At 42.8% G+C, this 7,224-nt stretch overlaps 1 long non-coding RNA gene across 1 annotated transcript; it reads left to right on the top strand.

Annotated features, from left to right (window-relative positions):
• The first annotated feature begins 2,474 nt into the window (after window positions 1–2,474).
• On the top strand, window positions 2,475–6,557 carry LOC113464660 (uncharacterized). The gene is made up of 3 exons (XR_003389505.1): window positions 2,475–5,989; window positions 6,063–6,251; window positions 6,469–6,557. It is a non-coding gene; the product is annotated as an uncharacterized LOC113464660 (long non-coding RNA).
• Window positions 6,558–7,224: the final 667 nt, after the last annotated feature.

Here is a 7,224-nt window from a genome sequence, read left to right as displayed (position 1 = left end):
TTCTGGACAATCTAATTGTCAGTGAGCACTTTCACGGCCGCGATACCATCGGCATCGTCGGGAGACTGGGACGCGCGCGCCTTTCGATTAATTGTTAATTCCCTCGGACCGCCGGAAAGCTCGAGAGTCTCATTTTTTTCTTGCGTGATGCACACAGAACAACGTGCACGAGAATTCGTCGAACGTGCGCCGTTCCGAGGAAGGCTTTATCAGACTTGAACTTTGTATAGCCTCTAGCCTCTGAAACGAACGTTTTACGTACAGCCAAGGCGATTCAACGGGTGTACGATCGAAGGACAGAGTCTCGAGAAATCGAGCACGCGTCGCAGTACTCGATATCTTTATGATCACTTGCTTCGAGTGTGTGACGGAGTATTAATAACGCGATGCCAGCCTTTTTGCAAACCACAAAAATAGCCCCTGGCTTGTGATTCGTTCGTAACCGGGAGTTCCGCCCATTTCTCGAGTCGGTTTCGATACATTTTACAGACGAATTAAAAGATCGCTATGGCCGATCGGCAGGAATCGTTCAATGTAAATGAGAAATGCTCGCGAAAGCGCAAAACAACGCGGGAAGAGAAATTTCGGCGTTTAGATTAGAAGATAATCTCGCTTGCATCCGAGCCAAGTGAAACCGGATCTTTCTGCGTCAGCCACCGTCGGTCTAAAGATACAGCCCGCACTTTTTCTCCTACGAACGACCAAAACTCGAACACGATCGTGCTATGAGAATGGTACCTATACGCGCGATCGATAATTATTATAATTGAACGAAGTTTCACGAGCTGTGAGAAAATTTCCAATGATTCGAGTTCAGCAAAGCGATACTGACAGGGGAGCCAGACACGTCCTATTTACTTACGTACCTGGTGACGAATGACGTCACTGATTATTAAAGGATCATCGTCCTTAGGCGGGACTTTGAATTTTTCAATTTCTTTCTTTAGCTATTTATTACTGATTATAATACGTAATGCTAATATCGATGTACAGCAGATATAACTATGATCTTTTATAACTATTTGGTATAACGTGGAATAGGGATCCTTAAGTACAATTGCACGCGATTCTCTCCTGGAAAAGTTACTGAAGGAAAGTTGTGGACGATTATAGAAAAAAACGATTTTCCCATTTCGCTTGACAATTAACTTTCACTAAACATTTCGTTATTAACCAATTTAAAAATATACAGTGATATCTTGATCCGTTCCAGGATGACTGTTGTTATTCAAGGCATGTATCTACTCTGTAAATACCATCTTTTCTAAAAATTTATCATTCCAGATGTTGGATTCATATTACATTTCTTACATTTCTGGCAGAGATCTCAGGATTCATATAATCTTAAGATGAGGAGGAAATGGTAGTAAAACGACTTTAATGACTATTTTATCTTTTTCCCGTGAGTAGCTATTTAGGAAAATCAGAAAATACACTATATTTAGAATGTGCATGTATAACTTCTTGCGGATATTGTATAACCAGAACAGCTTTAACCAAAGTACCATTGTACTTGTTACTTAAATGTTATACGTATTATTTCAACAAGGAATCCTATTGGACGATGATTTTACGAGGTAGGACATAGTCCAGGTAGTATCGAAAAAAAATTTGGTTCTCGACCCGGGCTCAGAGAACGGTGGAATAGAGCCCACAATCGAACCCACTTCGCCACGTCGTCATCGTCGTGCCGTACCCCACTCTGGGCCATTCCGCACCCTACTTTAAAAATGCCCCAACGGTTTCACGGGAAGTGGCTTCGGGAAGGGACAAAGGAGAAAGAGGGGTTGCGGAGCCTGCGGGCATCCGTTTTTCGGACGAAAATTCGCGCGTCCCCCTTCTGACCCGAAAACGCAATAAACAGCGTTCGGCCCGTTATTCTCCTTTCTCGGCCGGATCTCGTGTCATACACGCCAACGTCGTTCGCCAACAGAAAAATTATTACACCGTTCTCCGGGTATCCTCTTGAAAAGAAAACCGAGAACGTTTCATGCAACGCGAGAAAATTCAATCTCGAGTTTCACGATAATATTAATAGAAATGCTTAGTTTATTTTGCGAACTCGCATCCGGCAAACATTCGGTCGGCAAGTAATTTATAAAGAATTCTTCTAAGGATCCGAAGTAACCAGAGAGTCGAACATCGATTCAAGCGGAACTCGCGAAAGCGGACAGAAAGCTGGAAAGTCGAGACCACGAATCGGAGCGCGAGGCAAGTGTATGGAAAATGAAAATAGTCGTTATTTGCGTAGTGGTCGAGGCGTTTCGAGGTTGCCGCGGGCCACGTTTTTTCAGCTTGCCAAAAAGCTTGGTGCCACTGAAACGACTGTTATCGTTGATGCAGCTAGAGAGAGTCACCTCGTGGGCTTCAATCCGAAGCGCACGGAGCACTCACATACGCCGGCGACAATTTTCCACGTGTCACTAGGTCACTGCACTTGCCGTCCTGCGCGGGAACGTGAATACAGATCGCTCTCTAAATATCAGAGTACGCCGCGGGTACTGAACGTCTCTAAAGTTCAGCCAGGAACGTACGACCGTGCACGAAAATACTCCGGGAAGCTCGCGAGTTCCGTAAAAAGAGAGACCAATGACTATTCGATCCACCGGTCCAAATGTCCGGACTCTGGTGGACGATTTAGAATCGGAGAACGCGCGCCGGATGATCCGTGAAACCGATTAATACGACGTACTGTTCGAGACGTGGTTTGTAGGGTAACATTTTCGTGAGAAGCCTCGCGGCACCGTCGGCGCACCGTTGCGAAAAATCATTCCCCGTTGAAGGCGAGTGTCCCTCTTAGCGTTTCGCATCGCCTGGCGAAACGAGTTTCCAACGCGATTCAATGCCTCGGTCTTGCAAATGTGAAAGTACCGCGGGTTCTGAAAGTCGTTTTGCTCGAAGCTTCTCGAGCGGCCCTGGACCGTTCACCGAGAAAAGAATTGCGGGTGCGAGGACGAGACGATGAAAAATCACCGGCGAACACCGAAACTCCGTCGACGTCGATTTAACGACGAGCGAGTACGTACAACAGGAACGTATGGATCAACTTATGCAGATGTTTGACAAACCGAGCCATTCTATGGCTGATCTTCGATACGTTGGCTAATCCCCCATTCCAGGTAAAAACCCTTTCTCGCCTACCATACTATAGAATTTATTATACCCTTGGTTCGCAACCCTATCGGATCTTTCCATGCTCTTTTTTGTCAATCCCCTTCTTCCTTATTTTTATTACTTCCAGCCCGTAAGGATCGCTTTACGGGAACTTTTCGAAGTGACGAAATAGCCAGTCGTATAGTAACTCATTCCATGGCAAGCGAAGAAGCATTGTTCGGTCGAATACTAGACTCTGGTTTCGTTGAGAATACCCGGACCAAAGGAAAATTGCCAATCACGGTTGAAAACCGTTATCGAGGTATCAGCGAGACGAACGTGTAAAGCAAACAGAAAAAGAAAGGAAATGGATGAAATGACTCGAGAGAAGATCAGTGGTAATCGTTTCGAGCGAATGCGATTTAATTTCGATTAGCCTCTCGTCGACCTCGGCGGATCTTTACGATACCGAGGCGCGTCACCGTTTGCACGGAAAAATACTCTGATCCCGGTATAAGCCGCGCTCTGAAAAATATGGTGAGACGGCACCGTGGAGGAGAGACGAGCTGCACGGTACTATCGCATCGAGGAAAAAAGAAATGAGAATATACGTGACATGCAGCGTGGCACACGTAAATAGAAAATTTCGCTCGTGTCGAGATTAACGTCGGACGGAGAATGAGACGAGACACGAAATCCGATTGAGCCGAGCGACGATGTCGCGACGTCTCTGTGCGGCTCGCGACGTCCTCTCTTCGAGCACGGAAGATTCGATTAGGAATGGGCCGATCGATCTGCCGGACGAGAAGCTATCCTATCAGCCGCAACGTGAAACTTGATTTCTCTTCGACCCTTTGCAGCTAAAATCCGTGCATTAATTCAATATATTTAGAGCGAATGGCTCTCAATTAAAAAATTAGTGATACCATCGAACTTTTATCGAGTGGGTCAGAACTTAAAAAATATAAATCGGGCACGGGCAATGCTTATTCTGATTTATGTATCTGAATAAAACTAAATTCGAGCGAACGAAGAATAGTTTGCTTTCGATTGTACGAAGAATACATATCTGATTGCACAGTCCAGTCGATGCGCAGGATTTAATAGGCCCTCGACAGGGTGACTGGCGATGATTCAATGGCGAACGCAATTGATAACAATTGGTTTCCCTGTGTCCTCAACATACATATATTGACACGGGGACGAGGCTGGTGAACCAGCTCTGCGTAACGTTGAACCGTCCATCGAGAAAATCTTGTTCTATCTCTTCTTGCGTCATTGGAATCGATGGTTGAAATTAGAACGTACAACGTAATTCAGAGAAGACTGATTTTTTGTGTCAAAGAGGCGGTCAGACGATCGATACGAAGTTAATCGCGTTACTGAAGCGGGATATAATTTTATTACGGGCGAAACTGAATTCGAATTTCCAAGCCAATTTACTGTCAGGCCGTTCGGACGGAAACGGACTCTTATCGGTTTCCTCGCGGCGTTGATATTCACGCGTTAATTCCAGAGAACCTCAGCCGCAAGCAGATTATGGGTAAGAGTAAACACGTTTCAGCAGGAATATTTTTTTAAACAAATCGTTGTTAACAAAGTACGTCGGTATTCTATGAAAGGGTTCCATGGAGAATATGTACGTATGCAAGGATTTATATATATGCACATTGATGCGGGAAAGCCACGGAAGCGGTGACCCTGCTTGACCGAACCGACCGGGATCACGAAGTCGGTCGTGTGCGCTTCGCGTACCATTTATCTGTACTTTTATAACCGGTCACGATAAGACAAGAGCTACCTTTAACTGGCTCGATACCGCACTTAGATATACCTGGCTTAATTCCTCATAACACGTGGTATCATTTCGTATCGAGTTTACAAAACTCCCAGGTGCGACACTGCTAAATGTTTTAAAACCAAGATATTGAAGCCAGCGTTATTAACAATCAGTTGTGAAAAACGAATCGTCACGTTTTATCTACCATGGAAACGTTTTTCCAAGTTATAAAGCCGACGGCGTTAATCCGAGAATTAAGAGGCGGACAAGTATCGTATGACCGTCGATATAAAAGACAAGAAGGGTCTGCAGGGGCGGAAAGGCTTCCGTTTCCTCTATTCCTCAGAGAACCATGAATTCCGTTAGCTTAGTCGACCAACAAGTGATTTATCGAACATTTACGACGGACAAACTACAGTTAGCGAAAATCGTCCACTGGAGATCTTTTGCAATATGACAATTACAGTTTCCCACCGTGACGAATTCATTTTAGTTAATCTCTTTCATAGACAAGTTTCGTGTTCTAAAAATGACACTGGAAAGAATCGCCGGTTGCTCGAAATCCTGCACGAGATGTGCCTCGAAAGCTGGCGAAGGGAAGAAAGAAAGTGGAGGTCAAAGAGCGAAATGATTTTTCGTCGGGTCGTGTACAAGACAAGAATGATAAATGAGTGGACAACGATACCTGGTCTCAGAACAACTAAAGTACGAAGAAGAATCTTACACAAAAATATTTTAGGCATATTGCTTTATCATAAAATAAAATGTTAAATATAAACTGAAAGTGTTTCGGATATCTTTTTGAGTTAGTTTAAGATAATAAAGAGAGGATTAATAAATCGTCAAAAATCCTAAGAAAACAATATAATCTCGAGGAGAAAATCGCTTTTGTACCCGAATTTTCGCGGTAGTGAAGCTCGGTGCATATCGGATTCCACGCGCGTGACATCGACTATCGATTCGGATGCAAATAGATACGAATGATAAATTAATCAGCAGTATAAAGAATCGCGTTACCGTCGGACGCTGTTCTGTCTTTCTAATATACGTCAAATGCCGTAGTTTCAATCCGCTTCGAACCTATTGTACAAAAGCAGCCTCCTTTTTCATTACAAGGTCTGTATCATCAATTAATGTATAAATATTTAATTTGTCACATGGACAGTATACTAGCGTTCAATTCGCGCAGAGAAAGGATCGATTGAACGCTCGCACGGTGAAATTTTCTGATGTATTATCCATTTGGAGCAACTGTTTCTTTACGTCGCGGCGGTTCTTCAATCTTTTTATAAAGTAATCGATATCGCAGCAAATGGTATCGCTAAACCAAACTGTGGTCCTTGAAGCGATTCTATACCGAGTACGCTCTTTATACAATGTAAGTACATATGCGTTTGTTCTGCGCGAAAATACTTATTAAAATAGCGTGCGCAGTATCGAGTATTGTTTTACGCATTTTACTTGTTGCTATTTTGCACGCATGAAGAAACGAGGTGAATATCGGTCGATTATTGTAATTATCTTCACAATGAATATTGTTCGATCACGTCAAAATGAAAAATAATGATAATTAAAATGATTTACCTTTGAATTAGGAGGGGAAAGAATCGTCGATGCAACAAGGTGCTACCGAAGGTAATGTTTAATGGCGACTATCGCTCATTGGGTCGTTTCATATTAAAAAATTACGCTCGCTACCATCTATTGGATAAAACTCAGAACACTGTGTGCCGAAGAATCATGTAGCTCACAACGTTATCAAGAAATGATGGAAATTAATCCTAACTGCAGTAGGAAATGCAGCGTAACTGCACCGAGGAGATATTATTAATATCACCGAGGAGATGCTAATATTTCCTCTGTATGTTAATATTGTTAATATCCTCCGTGTTTAAATAAATTAAATTTTTATTAAACTATTATATAAATCCTCGGTGCGTTTATATTTTCTTATTGAATCGGTAATGTGGGAAGTGACGCGATAAAAGAGGAACCTCTATTATGAACACGCCTCTATATAACCAACGTAGGGACATAAAATGATCATCCTGCGTCGATAACGTAAAATTTTACAGTACAGATCATTTAAGGATGTATTTAACGAGTTAAGTGCAGTTAATTGGCATTTTATTGATACTGACGAAATCCGGCTGTACCAGCGTCGAAACGGCGAACTTTTGACAAAAAATTTCGTTTTTCCACAATAACTCGTAAACCGTTGGAGATACGGAAAAATTGTATAGGACCTTTCTTGTAGAGGACGACGAGATCTACAATTTCCATATAAAAATTCTTCGCTAGCATCAATAGTTTACGAGTTATTTGCGAAAAACGAAAAAACAGTTTTTCGC

Source organism: Ceratina calcarata, unplaced genomic scaffold (assembly GCF_001652005.2).
Source record: "Ceratina calcarata isolate Rehan_Ccalc_2016 unplaced genomic scaffold, ASM165200v1 scaffold471.2, whole genome shotgun sequence".
NCBI classification, from domain to species: domain Eukaryota; kingdom Metazoa; phylum Arthropoda; class Insecta; order Hymenoptera; family Apidae; genus Ceratina; species Ceratina calcarata.
This window is presented reverse-complemented; position numbering and strand designations above follow the sequence as displayed.